General features: G+C 38.6%; 1 protein-coding gene across 13 annotated transcripts in view; it reads left to right on the top strand.

The window, feature by feature from the left end:
- SGCG (sarcoglycan gamma) overlaps window positions 1–22057 on the top strand; it is a 149160-nt gene that overhangs the window by 121028 nt on the left and 6075 nt on the right. The window lies entirely within an intron of this gene.

Raw genomic sequence — 22057 nt, forward strand, 5'->3', positions numbered from 1 at the left:
TAAGTATGACTTTTTCTTCTATGTTACAATAGAACTTGTTTGTCTGCAGCAGGTCATCAACCTATAATTAGTCAAGATTTTTAGAAACTAGCATCAATCTGAGGAAACAGACTAATAAGAAAAATTTGGAAATGTGCAAAGCTTTGCATGACTAGAGATCAGTTTGGGGTCATAAAGTACTTTGCATGTTTCAGAGTTCCTTAATTCCGGGATAGCACTTTGTGCATTGTTCTATGTCATTTTAAGTATCCCAGATTAGTTTATCATATATTGGTTATGATGAGATAGTAAACTCAAATTACAATCTCTTCATGAACATGTTTCATTTGTAAGCCAGTACAAAGAAAGATTTTAAATTACACAGGATCTCTTTAACAATTACACTTCCATCCTTTTATACCTTGGCAGTTTGCTACTTTCTGTCATAATTTCTGTTCTTAGTGTTTCTTCTCCAGTAGGTCTAACTATTAGAGAGTAGTTGAAGATGATTAAAGCTTTCAGGAACACTGTCTGCATCTTGGTGACTGAATTTTCAAATTGAGAATGGCAAATGAGAGGGAGACTATTAAGACACTTCATTTTCTCCTTGATAATATTTAAGATTTACTTACAGTAAAATGCCTTGTGTTTGTATTTGAAGACAGAATGACCTCAAGACATTAGATCTTACATGTTGATGTCCACTTTCAAAAATATGTTTCTTCTACTGTAGTACAATTTGGATGTGACAGATTTTGACCAATATGTAGGATTCTGCGTGGTAGTGAACATTGTCTGGTTTTGTAGGGTATGGATTCATTATGTTGTAAATTTGTCCGTTCCTTTGATTATCTCAATTTTGATAAATTAGGACATTTAATTTTCTAATTACAAAGCCAAGAAGCTCTGCAGATTTTAATTGGATACATAAAAATTATTTTTTTGTGGTTGTACTTTGCTTCAAAAGCATCATCAATTAATAATATTTTAATAGACTTAAAGCTCATAGTGTTTTCCTACATCCATTACGCTATGTTGCATTTTAAATTCTTATCTGCACATCATTTAAAAACAATTACACTGTTTCAGATTACATACAGCTATTGTTATTATGAATTTTTCACCTGTTTTTGTAAATAGGGTATCATTTGAAGGAAAACACTGAGATTCATTCAAAGTGTTCGTAAAGTTCTCCTGCATGGATGAGTTTGCCTCATGGCTTATCTCTAGAGATTTTTACTATGTCAACTATAAACACGTTTTGGTCTATGTTGCTGTGTATTAGCAGAGCTCAAGTTTAATAGTTAAAATCCCATTCAGTTGTCTTCAATTAACTTAAAATAGTGGGAATTAGAGATTCTTCCACACTTTACAAGAAAAACAAGAAGTTTGCTAATAATTAATTATAATGTCAATGAAGTACCTGCCTAGCTGTATCAACACTGACACTCGTGACTAACATTAGTATTTGACATAAATCCAGAGCTGTTAAACACCTGTGCTAGAAACTGAGTTAGCTTAACCCTAAGAAAAACACTGAATATCAGGTCATGAAGCTGAGCAATGTATATACCACACACCAGCCCTTCCCCACAGCAGTTCAAAATGTCTCATTCTTTTAATACTTTTTTTTGGTTTTTACCACCCATAATCAGTGTTAAGTCTGAAAGCAGAGATGGCAATGATTACATGGAGGGCTTCTGGGGAGGATCAAGAAGCAAATGCATTTGTGCACAGTGCAGATGCTAAGTTAAGATGTTAGGCAGATAAGACCAATTTACAAAGCTCGTGCTGGAAAAGGGTTACTTTCAAGGGTGATCTTAAACATCAGTGTACACAAAATTCATGCATTATATTGTGAAGGAGCTCAGACAAGTTTAACAAGGAATGGCTATTTAGTAATGCTTTATAAATATTCTCTTTCATTCTACACTGTTAAATACAGGAAACTACTTACTGAAAAGCACTTCAATATGAAAATTTTAAATGCAGTTTTAAGTATTACTTTTCTATTTTCAATCTGAATATGCTTCCTTTCCAGACTAAGGTTGTGAGTACCAAGTTCTAGGTAATATAACCTATTTGCTTACCTCAAGACTTACCTCCACACTTTCACCATCTATTAATCTTCTGCTATTTTTCCTCAGTGGTTGTGCTGTGCCATGTGAATGCAATATGCTGGATGGATGTGATAGAAAGTGCCATGGTGTGCAGCATTAAATATAGGGAATACTGCTTCAAGAAAATCCATCCACTTCAAATGTAGTTGCATATTTCAAGGAGCTGACTAGAAAGCTGCTAATGCTCGTAACTTTCAGCTTGTGTCATATGAACTGAGGCGACATTCAGTGTCTGTCATTCAGATTTAGGGCAGGATCTCAAACAAAGCTGACACAAATGGCCTTCTGAATTACACATTCTGCTGGCTTTCCTGCTGAATTTCAAGATAGACTGCTTTTCTGGAAACAAAGAGATAAGTGTGTTAGAACATATCTTTTTATAGCTAAGTAATGGAGACAGAGCAATGCAATTATACTGTGGTCAGTAACTGTCTTTTCATTCTGTAATTTGAAGGAAACATATAGAGTCCTTTTCAGTCTAATAGATTGAATTCATGACTCACCCATAAAGAAGAGATGCGCTTGCACTTACTTCCAACTGGTAGGAAGAATTATAACAACAAAAACTACATTTCAGAATTGAAGCTTTCCTAGGTTTAAAATAACATTGCCTACTTTTTCATTCCTTTCCTGGCATTCTTATATCAAAATAAGATACCTAGTTTCCATTTACAAAATCTGTTAAAATTTTAATACCTAGTGGGGACCTAAAAATAGGTCTCACATGTAGTGTCTGACAAACATCTTAGTGGGAAGTTTTGGATATATCCACAAAATATCGTCCCCAGACAAACATGACTGAGGAGGTAACTGGTTAAAATCAGCCAGTTGTATTTAGTGAGAACAGAAGTATGTCTGGACTCCTACTTCTCTCTGCAGTTCAGCTGCCTGATATAGTCAAGTGCTTACACAGTTTCCAGGTGTATGGATGCTCCTTTGACAGCAAGTGCCTATCTACTGGGTCACATCTCTCCGTGGGCTGAACCTGTTCTTCTGTATGGTCATGGGACCACAGGAGAGCAAGCAAGAAGCAGCACCTGATCACTGGGTTATCTCCTTTGTATTTGCTATGTTTCTTGCTGTATGGACAAGAGGGAATGGCCTCAAGTTGTGTCAGGGAAGGTTTAGACTGGATATAAGGAAGCATTTCTTTACAGAACGGGTTGTTAGGCTTTGGAATGGGCTGCCCAGGTGTTCTGCTGATTAAGGATACCAATTAAACTCAGGCACCAGAGTGAAAAGAGCAGGCGTATTTTACTAGTGATAACAGTGTAATACAGAAAACATGCAGTAAGAAAAAAGCAGAACAGTGTACTTAAAGCAGCAAACAGGAAAAAACAGGGTAATGCATTAAATCATTACTACACGAGAGAGAGAATGGAGATTAAGAAAAATACATCACCACTTGCATATATAATCATCACCCATCCCCGCAGTGGCTGGGGAACCCCGGTTACAGCGAGGGTTTGGGGAGCCTGTCCCGGCAAGGGGGAAATCCTACGCGGTGCATCCACCCATAGGTGAGGCATCCAAAGTCGCTGCAAACGGGCCCAGCCTTATATACCAGAGATCAACAGGCCAGAATAGCCGGCACCTTTGTTTTGAGCAGAAAATTTCTGGTTTTGTTCTCCTGTTGGATTCCACCCAAAGCTTGGCCAGGGCTCGGGGGGGGAAACCAAGGCAGTTTCTAACAAGGCCAAATACTTGGGTTCTCAGCCTTGAACAAGGCTGAACAAGGGAAGTTGGATACATTCTCTCCTCACTCCTGATTATATTTTGTCTAAGCTGCATCCTTCACTAGCGAGCTTACATACTTTGTTAATGATTATAGACTAAGTCAGCAGCTTCGGCTTGGAGCCTGTTGTTCAGGCTTCGGTACTTCAATGCTTTAGCACTTTTTACATCAGCATAAGTGCGTTGTTATAATTTAGTACAATACCTACTAGCGCAATGGTTATCGGTTATAAAATGTACAGGATTCATCTATAGGTCAACTCTGGCTTAGGCCAATTGTCCAAGCCTTAGCATTTCACCAGGGAGGTGGTGGACTCCCCATCCCTGGAGGTGTTTAAGAGTCGGATCAGCATAGCGTGAGGGATCTGGTGTAGTTGGGAACTGTCAGTGTTAGGTCAATGGTCAGACTGGGTGATCTCCAAGGTCTTTTCCAACCCAGATGATTCTGTGATTCTGTGCATTACTTGGTTGTGCAAAGACTGACGTTCAACATAGGGATTGATGTAGTCCAGGCCTTTAGTCCTGCCAGTTTTTTGTAGTCTGGTAAACAGAAGTAATGGATACAGGTTTCATTCCCCTCAAGACGAGGGAATCGAATCGAACCGATGCTTCATAATTCCTTGCTGAATAGAAAAATTGATAGGATTGTATTATATGTTATATACCATTATAGATAGTATAATATTATCTATTACATATTTTATATATTATTTAGAATATTATAAAAATATTCGAAGTTTTACCTCTTCCATGGTTCTCCATGAAAGTGGCCACAGCCCTTGTACTTTGGTGTGTATTTGACATGTTGAGAACTTGCCTCAATCAGGTTTCCTGGGGCTGGAATTTAGCTGCCACCTCTAACTGGATGTGGTGGTTTGAACAGCAAAGTTTTAATGGAAAACAGGTACCTTGATTTCCAAAAGAAGGAATGTAAACAGAATTATAGAAGCTTATGTTCAGACATGTATCTTGTGACTTAAAATGTAGGTGGGAATTCTCTTACAGCAATTAATGGAAATAGCTGTTGTAGACAAAATCATTTATAGCAATTCCCTAAAAGCCAGGTTCCATGTTAGGTACTGGAAGTAACTTCTGATATTATCCAGAGTTTTGTACCAGCACACATACCCTTTTATATCCCCAGTTATCAAGTAACGGCCTGAATGCAAAAACTAGTGTCTCAGTTTTAACATTTTTCCAGTCTGATGCTAACATATTTTTCTGATAATTTATAGCACTTTAGAATATTATTTAGCATATTATTCTATTTCTACTGTATTTTATGTCCTTGAATAACACCTAACTGATAGTTTTGTCATTTTGATACTGTTCACTTCCTGTGATCTACATGGCTTGCAGTTTTCTAAGGGAAAACAATGGATGAGCAAAACTCTTTAAATCTCAAAACAAAGTTTCTCAACTGAGCATTCACATTTCCCAAAGTTATGGAAATGTGCTTACAAAAGTGACATCCTTCTATTTATTAACTAACTGTATACTATGCCTAATGAATATAATGCTCGCAAATGAGTACTAGCTTTGTTCTGATATTTGCCATAAGTGGATGTCTGACAGCTAGACATTATGCCTTCTGGGCACAAATCCTGTGGGAAATCACTTTTAGTACAGTTTATGGTATTTTGCCAGTTCTCCAACTGAAGGCTTACATTCAAGTTCAGAAGTGACCCACATCATTCCAACCTTCTTGGATTTGAAAAGAACTATAGCAGGAATGATGTCACTGTTCCAGAGAGTCCACTTTTGTCAGATTATGATTATAAATATATATAAAAAACATGTTCTTTGAATGTGGGTGTATTAAACAGCTTATGAATATATTCTGAAAAGATTTCAGTATTTCCCAGGGAAGGAGTTGTATTTTAAACAAATGTATAATTTGGCATTCACTAAAACTTTAAATATACAATTTAAGAAGCATTGCTTCATATTTTAATGTCCAATGCTTAAAAGCATAAAAATATGTCTTTACTAGCTTGTGACTTGCATGTTATAGAATGTTGAGAACTTGAGGGCATAATTATATATCTTCTAAGTATTTGGTTAAAGTAAAATACTGTATTTTGGATTGCTGATAGACCTCCCTATCTATATATTCAGAATAAATATGTCCCATTTAATTTCTATTTCTGTTCTGAGGTGGCCAAATAAATCCACTTTTCTTATGGCTTCTACTTCTCTCTGATGCTTTATGTATGCTTACTTTTATCCTTTCCATTTCCCATTGATAATATGATTTCCTTTTTTACTTGAAGTATTTGCTAAGGTTAAACTGTGTAATAAGACAGAGAGAAAGACTGGAAACTGAAGTTGTGTGGTTTTATGGTCATACGAGTAAGAATTATGAAGGAAATCTAGAAAGAGATGTATAGAAGCTGACCAAGGTAAAAACATTTGCTAAATCATTGCTTAATCATATCTGTATTACTAATACTTACATGCTAATTACCTAAAAAATACCATCTGACTAACTGAAGTACAGTGATTTTTATTTGCATTCATTATGCAAATCAATTGCCTGGTCAGTCAGAAAAGAATGAATTATGTAACAGAAAAATAGGTCTGTGGTTATGATTCAGTATTTGTAAAGCATCTCTGCTCCCTCACTAGTGAGATATTTCTACTGCAATGTAGATTTATGAGCCCTGGCATTAATTTGCTAGATATTAATTTGCATTTGAGCACTTTACTGCATTCAAGTTAAATAAGAACACTTCTTCTGGAAGCTTAAAAAATTTCTTTCCATTCATCTGATGGACTCAAATCAGTGAAAAGTCATAGGTTAGAAGGACCAGATGATACAGGACATCATCTTCATCATCTTTTCAGAAGCATTTCTGACTCAGATGTTTAAAAATACCTTATTAGAAAATTCTTGCATACTGCCTCACATCTGGTCTTCTTTTAAGCAGTGATTTTACTTGAAAATATTAATCCTAAAGTGAAAAGGATTTTCCAAATACAGTATGTTTTCTCTGTCTTGCATTACTAGCTGTTTGTGTGCATCTATATTCTGGCAAAATTTTGTTAATTGAATTTTAGTTTACATACTGTAGTGCTTCACCTGAGGGCATATATATAATTTTACGTATGGACTATATGACCTTAGGAGATAGACTTACCTCTGCTGATTAGATCATCCTGCCTTCTGTAATTCTGAGTCTGCAGAGGGACTCTGTCCTGCTCTCATGGAAGATGTTTCCTTCCTGGGGTAGGAGGGACATTTGGTGACTGGTGGAAACAGAAACTCAGGTGTCCTAGTGAGCTTGTTTCCACATGGATGTGTTGGCAGTCAGAGCTGCTCTCGTGAGCATCTACAGCATGTTTCCTGTTTTGAAGGACTGCAGGCCTCTGAAACCAGTGAGTGAGTGAGAGATAGATAGATACCTCAGTAACAGGAGGAGAGAAAATCCACACACTGATGTCAGTGGCCTTTTTTGCGAGGTAAGATCCCCCTGAGAACACATGCCAGGTTTCTGCCCACTGTCATAACTGACTTTCACCAGTGAGGTGGCTGATGTTCTTCCTAAAGCCCGAGTTTTTCAGAGATGTCACTTAACACATTTAAATCAATACAAGTTGTTTCTACTGCTTGTATGGAACAGTCATTTACATATTTTTCATGGCTGCTTATGTCAGTAGTGCAAAGATAAAAGTTGTAATGATTTCTACACCTGCACTATTGACGTGGGTAACTGACAACATCTGACTGCTCGGTGAGATTGCTAAAGTGAACTTGTCATCAGTGATTGCAGCATACTCCACCAGAGTGCAAGCTACCGTGAAAACTTCATTAATGATTGTCATGGTTATAGACACCTTGCAGATGACCACCTGAAATTCTATTTGTAAGTCTGTGATTGTGCTGTCACAGGTGTAAGATGTAATATTGAGCTGGGTAGAGCATCCCTTACATAATCTTTCACCTACATGCCTGTCTGCACATGTATCAAAAGAGCTGGAGGGGAGGCATGCAATGGGATGGGCATGTGGCAAACCCTGGAAGAAGAAAGGGAAGCATTTCCTGATAACAGTAATTCTTCCCAGATACATTGTACATGTACACCATCACTACTCATGCTCTTTTCCCCTCTCCCTCATCCTGTGTGTGCAGTTGTGAGGTATGTGATGAGAGTGTGGCACATTCAACCACTGTACTAATGAATCACAAGAGAGGAGGGGTATGACCTGCTTGCCAGCAAAGCCCTCTTCACTTGAGTGTCTCTTTTGATGCAGAAAAATTGACACAATGAACAGCATGTACTGAGGAATTCCAGTTATTTGAAACCTTTCCGTGCTTCTGCATATTAAAGAAAAATTTGCTCGAGATATATAAAATAAAGGCATGACAAATTTAAACCTGGAAGATAATTCTATGAAAATACTAATTATGAAAATACAAGCCAGACTTTTTTACAACAGTGATGCAAATAGTGTTACTATACAAGAGTAAAATTTGATAATACAATAAGTTATTTCATAATATAAGTCATTTGAAAAAGATAGCCATGCTGGAAGCATCTGTGATGTGCCAGATTCAATCACATTCAGTGGGGCCTTGGCCGTTTTTAATTACCTGGAGAGTCAGCACATCATAAAATTGAGGTCATCACAGAGACCTTTTTTGAATTAGCTCTGCTTACCACTCTTTATCACAACTGTCAGTCTTGAGAGAAGCTTCTATTTTAATCATATCTCCATTCTGATCTTTAGTCTTCAACAACTTCACTCTTTCAACAACTCTGCATTGAGTGACAGTGGACAAACAGGCAAAAACACCTCAATATTTAAGATGGCTGGAGAACTAGTAAACATAGTAGTAATGTACTATGTAGACTGTACTAATCATATCTGATATGTTTTTTAATAGATTATATATGTTGTTTTAAATTGCTTTTGCAGTCTTTTCAAAGTACCATTAAACCTGGGCACTGTTTTATTCTCTTTATAGAAGAATGTGTAAGTGCATTTGTCCTAGAACTTTGAACATTTCTTTTATATTGCTTACATAAAATAAGTTCTGTTAACCAAAACCTTGGGAACTGGAACCATCTGTTATTCAAATCTGGCTTTGTAATTGTGCTTGTGCACAGAGATCACCCTAAAACATAAACAGTGCCTGCTTATGCCAAAGAATTCCCTTGAATCCAGAATATCATAACTGAATCGTAGAATCATAGAACAGTTTGAGTTGGAAGGAACCTTAAAGATCATCTGGTTCCACCCCCCCTGCCATGGGCAGGGACACCTTCCACTAGCCCAGGTTGCTCAAAGCCCCGTCCAACCTGGCCTTGAGCACTGCCAGGGAGGGGGCAGCCACAGCTTCTCTGGGCAACCTGTTTCAGTACTATTCTCACAGTAAAGAATTTCTTCCTAATATCTAATCTAAATCTACCTTCTTTCAGTGTAAAACCATTACTCCTCTTATCCCTACACTCCCTGATAAGAGTCCATCCCCATCTTTCCTGTAGGCCCCCTTTAGGTACTGGAAGGCTGCTATAAGGTCTCCCCAGAGTCTTTTCCAGACTGAACAACCCCAACTCTCAGCCTCTCTTCATAGGAGAGGTGCTCCAGCCTTCCAGTCATCTTCATGGCCCTCCTCTGGATTCACTCCAACAGGTCCATGTCCTTCTCATGTTGAGGGCCCCAGAGCTGAGCATAGCACTGCAGGTGGGGTCTCACAAAAGCAGAGTAGAGGGGGAGAATCACCTCCCTTGATCTACTGGTCACACTTCTCTTGATGCAGCCTAGGATACAGTAGGCTTTTCAGGCTGCAGACATACATTAATGAGTCATTTTGAGCTTCTTGTCAAGCAACACACCCAAGTCCCTCTCTTCAGGGCTGTTCTCAATCCATCCTCTGCCCAGCCTGTGTTTGTGCTTGGGATTGCCCCAACCCATGTGCAGGACCTTGCAGTGAGCTTTACTGAATCGTCTGTTGCCACTCATTTCAGATTTAGAACATAAATATGGAGGAAATTTGGAATACAGACTATTTCAAGAAATAATACTACTATGAGAAATGTTTTATTTAAAGGAAAGGAAAATATGCTGAAGAACAGACATCTTCAAGAGCAGCAAATACTCCCAGCATTTGAGAATGCCACCCAAAAGTGGGTCAGGGGTCTTCCCTTTATCCCTGATCATTTTTAGCATGACAAGCTGAAAAAAAAAAACCAATAGACTTGTTTATTTTAAAATCAACCACATCTCCTATACATATGGAATAGGGTTAAAAAACAAAAACAAACAAAAAGCCCTCATCTGTATCTGTGTAACACTTTCATCTGTTCCTAAATTATTTCTTTATTGTTCATGCATGTGATTCAACTGATAATTCAACACACACTTTTGGTTACCATTCAGCTCGTACATATTCGGGCCGCATTCATACAACACAGTTGAAACCTGGAGGACCTCTGTGTGCCCAAATAAGCAGATGCATCTCAGATGCTCATCAAATTGAAAACTCCCCTCTCTGCAAGCAGAAACATTCATTCTCTGAAGTGAGATGGCATCCTCCCGAAAACCACCCACACAGATGCATTTTCAGAAATATTCAGAAATATACCTGGAGCATGGGGTTTACAACTGCTAGGACAGATAGTTCAGGTGGAATTGATTCAACGCATTTAAACATCTAGAGTGTAGCTATCTACATCAAATCTCATCACCTCTTGGCGGAAGGCAACAGGTACTGTTAGGGCATGTTACATTTTATCCTAACAGAGACATCTAAAAATAGATCAGAATAATGATTCCCTAGCAGTGCCTGTTTATTCATTTTGAAGGGTGCAGGTGGAATCACCTATACTCCTTACTATAGGCAACTACATTTTCTACAGGAATCACACACTTATTGACTATGCCATGTTTGGTTAAGCTCTGAATAAATGAAAATTCATCATAAGAAAAAAGGCAACACCCTGTCCTGAGGGGAGATGTTAAAATCCTAGGCTAAAGCTTTTCCACTTGTAACCTTGTATTCCATAAATTCATCTAAATTATTAATCATAGTTTATATAACCTTGTTATCAGGATTAGCAAATGCTGCCAATTACTGGCTCTTGTTTGATACCAGTCACAAGGTAATGAGTCCTTCCAAGCTAATAATAATTAGCTTAGAGGCCCTGGTCATGCTTGAACTTTATCATTTCAGGAAAGTCATGATACCATCATATTTACCGAAAAGAAGTATCATTTCTGTCTAAATTGGTCAAAATCCATAGCTGTTTTATATTCATTGAAGACTGAGAATTTCAAAATACAGTTCTAAATGTTCATTGCTGTCAATTCCCTGAATCTTTTCTTTCTTCAAAAGTTCTGCATATCTTCTGCATCAAATTCAGACTTCTTTTTTTTATACTAATCTTAATGATTGTGCATCAGCCTCCCATGCTTGTATTTACATGTATACTTATCTTCTACAGTTATTCCATTGACTCCAGCAATTTTTGTTCTGAGTTTTTTTCTGATTTTCTATACTGCTGTGCACCACTCATCTCCAATGTCTTCCTGTAATTTAATTCTTTCTTAAAGCTTGCAAATCTAGAAATTTGTATGAGTAAACCAGCACAATCTCTCTGTTCTTTTAATCTTGGATCATCAGATTGACCACAGACTGAAGCACAAGAGAAGATTAAAACCTTGTATTGCTTGTGCTTTTCTATCATGGAGTTCTTAACAAATAAGTCATTAGAGGAACACAGTCCAGTTTGGTTTCTTGGGTCATTCAGCTCTGATGTTGCAATACTTAAAATTTAGGCACCCTGATTCAGCAACAGAGCAAGTAATAGACTTGACCCATATCCAAGCTGTTTGAGTTGTAAGATTGTAGTAAGTCCATGGACAAAATAATTTAAATATAGGATTAAACATGGATTAATTGATAAATTTACCTATGGACAAATGGATTTATCCATAGAATCTGATTAATTATGATTTTATTTCTATCCAATGATTCTCTAATGTAAACCACACAAAGAGTCTAAGAATCTATTACTGCAGCAGCTCAAGATTCTATAAGGTCACTGTAAGATTGTTTTAGCTTTAGAAAATGCCGTCTCTATAGGTGAGCTATGCTTAGTTGAGCCTAGTGAGTATTTGTGATCTGACTTCTTGATTTCTCCATTCCACCACCAAGTGGCTCTTCATTAAACACTGACTCTGTTGGTATCAGTGGGATTTTATCATTTCACTGTGACTCCCCTTCATTCCAGCCAAGCACAATAAACTGAGCTGTGTCACGTATGATGACAGCTCCTTCCGAAAGTTGGCAGAAAGGGAAATATGAAAGTGGTTCGGTGGTCGTCTTTGCCCCTCCAGAACAACCCTGAAGTAGTCGAGTAGTGAAGTGCTCCTAGCCCTTACCAACACAGACATCTGGGAGGGGAACATAATAAAGTTTGTGCCCTCCAAAAAATCTAGCTATAAGGGTAATAGCAGCTTCATACAGAATCCATTACAGATTTGAGAGTTATTTTTTAAGCTCAGTAACCATACATCATTAACACTTTACACCTTGTTAATATCAGACAAAAATAATTTACTTAATCTTACTTTTATTTTCCAAAAGGAATTTTTTTTTTTAAAGGAAGAATCCTGCAGCAATATTATACACACCATACAAAGGTCCTGTCATGCTATTAGTAGCCCTCTTGTAACAACTGCTAGCGCTTCACACATTAGGACTGTCATTAAATGTCAGGAGCATTACTGTCTCATGAAAGGCTACCAGAAAAAGCAGAGCTTACTACATCCTTGTGTAATTATTTCATAGTAGCTGTGCTGATATATAAGTATTTGGGATGTTTCAGTGCATTTGTGACTATTTTTTAGATGTTGGAGATGTTACAAACTGTTAGCACATTTTGAGACTTTCCGAAGTGATTGGAGAAAAAATGATAGCCCTTCCAAAGTAACATTTTCATTAATTCATTTAAGCAATAAGCAGAAGAGAGTCAAGAAAAAAGTGACTTTTAAAATCAAATCATTAGTCTCTAAATTGCAACATAGTGTCACTGAATTTTTTTTTTACATTTCAGAATTACGAGAAAAATAAGTGCTTTATGTACAGCTGCTTCATTCCAGCCAAATAATTTTTCTTTAATGTAGTTCTTATGTATGTACACTTCCCTCTAAACAGACACCCTCATAGTATGTTTCTCTGAGTTCAGTTGTACCCTATTTATTTTATTCTGATATTATCAGACTCCTTTTCTGTATTTTCACAAGACGCTGGTGATCTTTTTTATTACTGGCAAAAAACCCCGCTTATTTTGGAGAGGTATTAGCCATGGCATACTTTTGAAAGTAGAGTTCTAATATTATTAAGCTGTATCTTGTGCTACTATAAGATTTCCTGTAAATTTGTCTGCAGTGAAATAGCCAGATGCACTTGGAAGAAATTGCAAAAAAGGGGTGGTTTTTAATTTTAAATAATTGTTATTTACTTTTGATTATTAAAAACATACTGATAAGCACTTTACATTTTATTTTGGTGTAAATAATAGACTAACTTGGGATTTGGTGTAAGGGAGCTGTAGATATTGACATTAGTCTTACTGAAACAGAATATGTGTCCTAATACAAGCAGCTCCCAGGAACAATAACCCTTGGAAAACGGTTTCTTTGAACTAAGCTACAGAAATTGGGATGATGTAATATAACCATTGACCAACTAATGGACTTGACAGGGGAAAATAGATGCTGTTTTTCAGTCAAATTTTTTTTTCATTATAGTTCATTTAGTTTAACTCAGTGAGGCTCAGAGTTAGAGTATCAGGTATGGAAGACAGCATCATCCAGATAAGAGGCAATTATTCTACCTTTAAATGAAGAAATTCAATATGTGTGATGCAAAATGTGACACTTTAGAAAGAAAAATCAGTCAGCCTTTGAAAGAAGTTATGTCAAATCAGAATTTTGTGCCAGGGCTTGACTAAGTAACTGCTATGTTTCCATTACTGTGCAGAAACTGATCAGGGAAAAAGATTTAATGAGTTATTAGTATTTCGTATTTTTTGACATTCAGTAAGAGCTATCAGAGTTTACTGCTGAATACTAATACATCCATGTCCTTAAGATATACATGGTTGTTAGAACATGCTGTGAAATTCATCTTTCCCGTTTGCAAGAAGATGTAATTTTAGGAGCCATTCCAAAGAAAGTAATTTTACAAAACAAAACAGAAATGAGGCATATACTGAGTCTGAGATCTCAGTCTTGTTGTTTTGTCCTTCTTTGCCTTTGGACCTGCTGGCAAACAACCAAAAGCCACAAGGCAGAACACCAAGATCCATAGCTTTGGGTAATCACACTCTTGCTACATCCTGATCACCCTCCCCACTTGCCTGACCTCAAAACAGCAAGCTGCTGGGAGATAAGTGAATATGGGTAGGAGTTGGCAGCCAGCATTAATGTGTGCCTGCTGCTCGCTATCCACCTCTACAACTCCAGCTTAGTTTTGCTCAGCTTGTGTCAACAAGAATCCAGCTTTGTCATAAAGAGAGAATATGGTTTGAAAATCTGTATATTGGACCACAAATAAATGCTGACACTCTTTTTCCTGTGTAACTAGTGCATAATTTACTCTCGCAATGTCTAGCTGCACTGCCAGTGAACTGGACTGCTTTCAGACTAATCAAAAAGCCAATATACTCCTATTACCTTTTAAAGGTTAACATACATTCAAAAAGCAGGGCTGAAAGCAGACACCTACAGAGAACCAAGGCCAATTAAGCCCACAGAATCCTCTAGGTTGCTTTTTTTACTTTCAAGACATTAGTTCCTTGACAGGTTAAAGATTCTCCTTTCCCCCCCTGTTTTCCTCATGTTTTGTTGGTTTTTTTTCCTTCATTTCTTACCTATTCTATTCCTCCTCTGCTCCACAACCTCCAATCACTGCCTAATTTAATTTGTTCCCCTTTCACCTTTCCAGAGTTAGACCTGAACTCAAGGGCAAGCATTCATTGCAAGACTCCTTTCTGCACACCAGAGGCATATGAGGGTTTCTTCCTTACTTAACAGTGTGAAAAAGATGTTCTGGTTATGTGCCAACAGCATCTGATGCTCTATGCCCTATTTTCACAGCCTGTCCCCTAGTCAACCTCAGTGCTTCTGCATTTTTACAGACTGTAATAAGACCTATAGTCATTTTCCTCCTAATTCTTCTTGTTTCTCTCAAGAAAAGAAACCTGAGCATACATAACTCTATGGTACCTGATAAGGTGCATCCTGGAGTCCTGAGGGAATTGGCTGATGTAGTTGCCAAGCCAGTCTCCATAGTATTTGAAAAGTCATGGCAGTCAGATGAAGCCCCTGGTGACTGGAAAAAGGGAAACATAGCACCCATTTTTTAAAAGGGTAGAAAGGCGGATCCTGGGAACTACTGACCTGTCAGCCTCTCCTCTGTGCCTGGGAAAATCATGGAACAGATCCTCCTAGAAGCTATGCTAAGGCACATGGAGGTGATTCAAGACAGCCAGCATGGCTTCACCAAGGGCAAGTCCTGCCTGACCAGCCTGGTGGCCTTCTATGATGGAGTGACTACATCAGTGGACAAGGGAAGAGTTACAGATGTTGTCTATCTGGACTTCTGTAAGGCCTTTGACATGTTCCTCCACAACATCCTTTTCTATAAATTGAAGAGATTTGGATTTGATGGGTGGACTGTTTGGTGGATGAGGAATTGGTTGGATGGTTGCATCCAAAGGATAGTGGTCGATGGCTTAATGGATGGCTTAATGGAGATTGGTGACAAGTGGTGTCCCTCAGGGGTCTGTACTGGGACCAGTGCTGTTTAATCATCAGTGTCATAGACAGTGGGATCGAGTGCACCCTCAGCAAGTTTGCAGGTGACACTAAGTCAGCTGAGTGGTGCAGTTGGACATGCCTGAGGGAGAGGACACCATCCAGAGGGATCTGGACAAGCTTAAGAAGTGAGCCCATGTGAACCTCATGAGGTTCAACAAAGACAAGTGCAAGGACTTGCACCTGAGTGTCAGGACAACCCCCAGTATCAATACAGGCTGGGGGATGAAGGGATAGAGAGCAGCCCTGCAGAGAAGGACTTGGGGCTACTGGTAGATAAAAAATGGACTGTGAGCCATCAATGTGTGTTCACAGCCCAGAAAGCTGGGCTGCATCTGCGATATTCTGGGCTGCATCAAGAGAAGTGTGGCCAGCAGGTCAAGGGAGGTGATTCTCCTCCTCTACTCTGCTCTGGTGAGACCCCTCCTGCAGTGCTGTGTCCAGCTCTGGGCCCCCAACATAAGAAGGACATGGACCTGTTGGAGCAGGTCCAGAGGAGGACCACAAAAATGATCAGGGGATGGAGCACCTCTCCTATGAACACAGGCTGAGAGAGTTGGGATTTTCCAGCCTGAGGCAGAGAAGTCTTCAGGGAGACCTTACTGCAGTCTTCCAGTACTTAAAAGGGGTTTATAAAGAAATATGGAGACAAACCCTTTAGCAGGGCCTGTTGCAATAGGACAAGGGGCAATGCTTTTAAACTAAAAGATGGTAGACTTGGACTAGTTATAAGGAAGAAATTTTTTACAGTGAGTGTAGTGAAACACTGGAACAGGTTGCCCAAAGAGGTGGTAGATGCCCCATCCCTGGAAACATTCAAGGTCAGGTTGGATGGAGCTGAGTAACCTGATCTAGTTGAAGATGTCCCTGCTTATTGTGGATGGGTTGAACTAGATGACTTTTAAAAGTCCCTTCCAACCCAATCTGTTCTATGATTCTGTGAAAATAAAGTAGGAATTAAAAGTTATATATATACATACTCTCAGAAAAAGATGAGCCTAGTCTTGGAAGTACACATGCACAGGCAGAGTTGTACGGTTCTTACTTTCACAGGAATGCAGACTTGCAGGATCAGATCTTCAGTTCCATAACTGGAAACATTATTGAACTCACTAATGGCTTTATTTGGCCTTGGAACAGTTTAGTCAAAGCACTTCATTTTTTTAAAGTGTTTTCTGACTCTGAGAAGTCATAGAGACTATTTAGTGAGAAGTGGGTCAAACAGCTGTGTGCTCAGAAAAGAAGGGTAGGAGACATCCTTATGAGGTCATCAGGTTTGATTTTATCATCTTTATGGAATTTCAAGGGAAAAAACAACAATATGCAAATACGTACCAGTGGAGCAAGTACCATTACTCCAGCTCCGGCTCTTCTGAGTTACATTTGCTCTATCTCCTCTTGTTTCTTCATATTCTTCAATCTTTTCTCTAATACTGTATTTCCCATGCATGCTCCCATTTCAATGCCTAGGAGCAAATGTGAAGCAGCATCTTCAGTCCTACAAAGACTAAACAGCAGAAAGAAAGGGCATAGGATCTTTCACTGTCTTCTGCCTCCTCATATGACTTTCTTCTTAAACCAAACCTTAATAGAAATATATCTATTTGGCCCCTTTTGCATTGATCCTTTTATTTTATACTAAAGCACTACAGGAGGAAGACTGAGCATATTAGAGAAGTGGAAGTGGTGGATTAGTGTATTTTATGAACTCTCATAAAAATCAATACCAGAAAGCTTTGTGAAAAACTTTTAATGAAAAGGCATTATGAACTAGCCAGCATTTAGGTTCTGCCTGGACCCACCTCATGTTGCTTCAGTGTTTAAAAGGGCTTCACAAAAAAACTCACACCATATAGGTGAACACCAGACCAATATCTTCTTAGTGATCTAACCAAACATACTGCTGTGAAATAATCTGATATAAAGTAAAACAAATCAAGTCCAGTATATTTGACATTTTATTTTCTTTTGTGTACAAGGGGCCTTTTTTTTTTTTTTAATTAAAGCTGAGTTGGGGCTAAAATACATAGGTGTTTCTCTTTTACTGATACAATAACATATTTAACTCAAATACTTAATAACACTATACACTTTAGTGCCAGGTTTATATTTCATAAAATCTTCTCTGTATGGTAAAATTGATCAGGCTATTTTAACCAAAAAGCAAAGGAAGAAAAAAAAAAAAAAAAAAAAAATTTGTATGGGCACACCAGTTGTTGGGTGCACTGCAATTTTAGAGGCAGCGTTCATCTACCTCTCCAGTCCACTTACAGTAACCCTCATCTTCCCTAGGTAGGTGCTGTGTATTCATGTGGGGAACTTTTATCTGAAGTCATACTGAGGAATTCTGTCCCCATTGAATTCAGGAGACATGCTGACTCATAAGATGGAAAGGACAAAAAGTGGCCAGATGGAAACTGTTCTGCAAATTCACAAGAGCAAGCTGGTTCCTCTGTCCTGCTTGTTCCTCCGTCCTGCTCTAAGAGTCAAGCAACCACACATTGCGGTACGAAGCTTGGCCTCCAGAAGACCATGGTGCTCTTTCTGCAGAACTAAAACTAGCTTTCTAATGCATTGTGGTACTTAAAAGATCAGCAAAGATCCTTCTATCTCCTGCCAGAACAGGATGAAAGAATAGATCGATATTCCTGCAGCAGGCACAGGCACTATCAGCTGCTTCTTTACCACAACTGCAGCAGGCTGTCACTCCCCTCACATCCTCCCTGAACAGCCAGCTGAGCAATTTCTGGTGATTTGGTATCTCCACGAGTTAGAAACATGCTTATAGGAAAAGTTGGGAATCTCCAAGCCTTTAGGTTGTTGGGATGGTTTCAGATACAGAGCCTGGATGCTGTCCAGGTTCCCTCACACATTCCTTCATAAATTATTCCACACACCTCAGTACCAAATTTCCATGGCAACTAGCCAAGACAGTATAGTCGACTTCTGGAACTATCTTACCTACAAGTAAGAAGACAGCAACAGAAATATTATCTTCCTTGTAATCAGTTGCTTTAGTTTCAATGGACAACTGGAGGACCAACATCCAGCAGATGAGAGCGCTATGATACATTACCAGGCACCACTTACTCCCTCACCCTTCCCTGCCTTTCATTAGCTGACACTGTGCACTTTCCCTGTGCTTTGCCAACAAACCTCCAGCTGACTGCAGAGGTCGAGGTGAAGGAAACAAGCCAGAATACCTTGGGCCTAGGTATCGTTTCCATTGCTTCATGTTCCATGGATATGTCTATGTGAGTGTTTTAATTCAGATTAGGAATGTGGTTTTGAGGGAAATCTCCCAAATGCCTGAGCTTCCCACATCTTGGTTCTTACTGTGGAACTGTTTGGGGTATATGAACAGGATGACATTTGGATTAAATTAACCTGAAAGCCATGGAGAATGCCTGATGTGCTCCAACCTGTCTGGGCATCCAGTCTTCAGTGTCAGGCATCAACAAGTCCAGAGTACTCCTCCGGACAGATATAATGGGGGTGTCAGGTCCTTGGCATCAAATGTCCTGTCCCAATCAATTCCTATTGCACCACATCACTGTCTAATAGACCCCTGGCAGCTACCACAGTACCTAGAAGTTACTTGTAAGTGGAGAATCCATCTTCCCAAATGAGATACACGCTGTGACAGATACCTCATTTAGGACAGCACATTACATAGATTAATTCCTCTAGATGATGAAGATCTTCATTCTGTTAAATGTAATTTATGTGCCTGTAATTTTAAAAAAAGATAAAGTGACTAGTAACAATATATTACTTCATCATTTTAGTGCCCAAATTCAAACAAACGCTGTAAAATGACCAAAAATTCTAAGACAATAAATTTCTGTCCTCTCAGTCTCCAAGCAGCCTCCAACAGTTGCAAGCAAACTGAATTCTTGTTTTGGCAAGACTTTTAAGGGATGCACATAAATGTTTTGCTCAACCCAGCCCAGTCTTGTCCTCCTTTTATTGCGTAGGGACTAGATCTTGAAACTTTATTATCAGCCATTATTTTCACACAGTCTTGTATCTTCTGACTGACCCAAATTGTTTGCAGTGCAGAGCAACTTCTTCCCATCATCTGATTTAAGTAGATCCACTGGTCACTGATTTAAAAAAGCCCATTTTGCTTTATAAATGTCTCTTTAAAATACCACCAGTGTTGACAATTGCAGTGCTCTACTCATATCTTTCTGAGACACCCTAAGTTCATACAAGTATCTTTATCACTCAGGTTTTCTGCTAAGGCAGTTCTGTGGTCCCTAGACCCTTAACCATATAGGAGGAGTCCAAACCTGCCCACCAGCAACAAACTGGAAGTGCCTCAGGGCTGGAACTACTGAATAATTTAGGAGACTTTAAGGTCAATGTCTAAGAGGCTGAGGAAGTCGTAAGTCTTCAGGACCAAATGGGGACTGAGAAAGGACAGTCAAGGTCAAGGTTCAACTCAGTCACATCATTTCTACACTAGGTACTTTACTTTTAGTGCACTTGGACTTGAGACACTGAACCTTTGAATGCTGTGTGAAGAAATACATCATTAGTGTTACTGAATGTTGCCTTTGCTAAAATCTCACACAGAATAGTTCCAGAAGGCTTTAAAAATCACTGCTTAAACTTCACTGCGGTTTCCATTGCCAAGAAGCTCCAATGACTTAATTAGGTGAATCCACCCTTCGTTAATCTAGAAATAGGACCTCTATAAACAGCATTTAGAAACAAAAATTTAGGAGTGTAATTAATACAGCAAATGTAATTTTGCCATGTAAGTTAAATTATATGTAAGTCACATCATAAATCTGCAAATGCTTCCGAAGTCTGTAGGCTCCTTGCCAGCATTAATTTTGGTAGAAATTAAGAAATATTTCTCCAGTGTTTCATTGCTTTTCAAACTCCAGGTCTGATAAGCTCTTCAAAAATGTGTCCCAGCCTGCCTTCTTTTAATATTCACTAGAGTTTAAAAATAAAAATTTATGCCTCTGTATAGATTACTTACTTAGGAGAAATGCTTTACAAAAAACATGAGATATTTCAATGTTTATAACTTTTTGCTAAAACAAACTACAGCAACAGTTATATTCAACTACCTTGACACTTTAATTTTTCATTCTATAATATATGTAAATGTACATCAGAAAATACTCCCATGAAGCAGACCTCCCATGTAAATCGCTCAGGGAAAAACTGATTTCCCATTTCATATAAGTATAAATCTAATAATCTAAAGCATTAAGTCATGGAAAAGTTGTTAAATCACAAACATTGCTTAAGAAAGATTACTAATACTATATTGGATGTCTGATGCAGAATGTACTTGTACTCGTGCCCTTGTACTCAGCATGATCATGACAGAAGTTTGTGCCGTCTGAGAGTCATGGAATAAGGCATCAAACTATTTTACGGTAATGGTCCCAATATGGAACCTTGATGCAGTTATCCACTGTTAGGTATTTAAATTATCAATCTGGAATTTAAACTAATTGAAGGTGACTAACCCAGGAGATGTCAGAGAGAGGAAGATCATAGAAATATAGTCATAGAAAGGTTTTGGTTGGAAGGGAGCTTTGAGAACCAAGGAAGATAGAATATTCTGCTACCTCTGGCCAGCAGTGATTAGCCAATATTGCCTGAGTTTAGGAATAAAAAATGAAGTGTCAGTGTCTGTGCTTGTCTTGTGCTCAGATATCATGAGTTTAAGATACCAGCTGGATTTAGCTTCTTCAGAATTCTAAGATACAACTGAAGTTTCTCACAAGCCCAAACTGACTTTTTTCAAATTCTAGTTTTCATGAAGTAACTGCAAAAAAAGCAAGAACTGAAGCAGCCTGAGTAAATTAAATCCATCAGACAGCTACATCAGGATTGTGTGATAAATTGTTTCATTCCTTTACCATCTGATTGGCAGTCAGCATCTAGACTCACTACCTGATGCATACCTGGTAAAGGACCTGCTGGGGCGCAGGACGCCCTCCACTCATCCAGGCTGGCAGTTGTTGAGCACGCACGGAGCCAACACAGCATCTGCTGGGAGTGCATGTGCATACACGTGTGCACACACACCCCCCCCTCTGTATTTCCAGATACATGGTGGGTAAGCACATGTAGACTTCGGAATGGAGATGCATGTTTTGAGTTCCACATTATTGATGTTGCCCACATTATTTTATATGTGTCCAGGGAATGTACAGAATAGAAAAGGTAACATGACTGTAAAGTAAACTGAGACCACTGGTTGATTCATTTTTCCTAGCCTTAATATTCACCTGCTTAATGTTGGCTGATAGTGTAAAATTCAGGCTGGTGTCGTCAGGAAGGATGAACCAATATTCAGGAACAAAAGCCAGTAGGTATCAGCTCTGATCCTGCAATGTTCCCAGGGCCTCCAGACAAAGCAG

This window comes from Athene cunicularia (assembly GCF_003259725.1).
Source record: "Athene cunicularia isolate RWA chromosome 1 unlocalized genomic scaffold, athCun1 chr1_part1, whole genome shotgun sequence".
Lineage (NCBI taxonomy): Eukaryota > Metazoa > Chordata > Aves > Strigiformes > Strigidae > Athene > Athene cunicularia.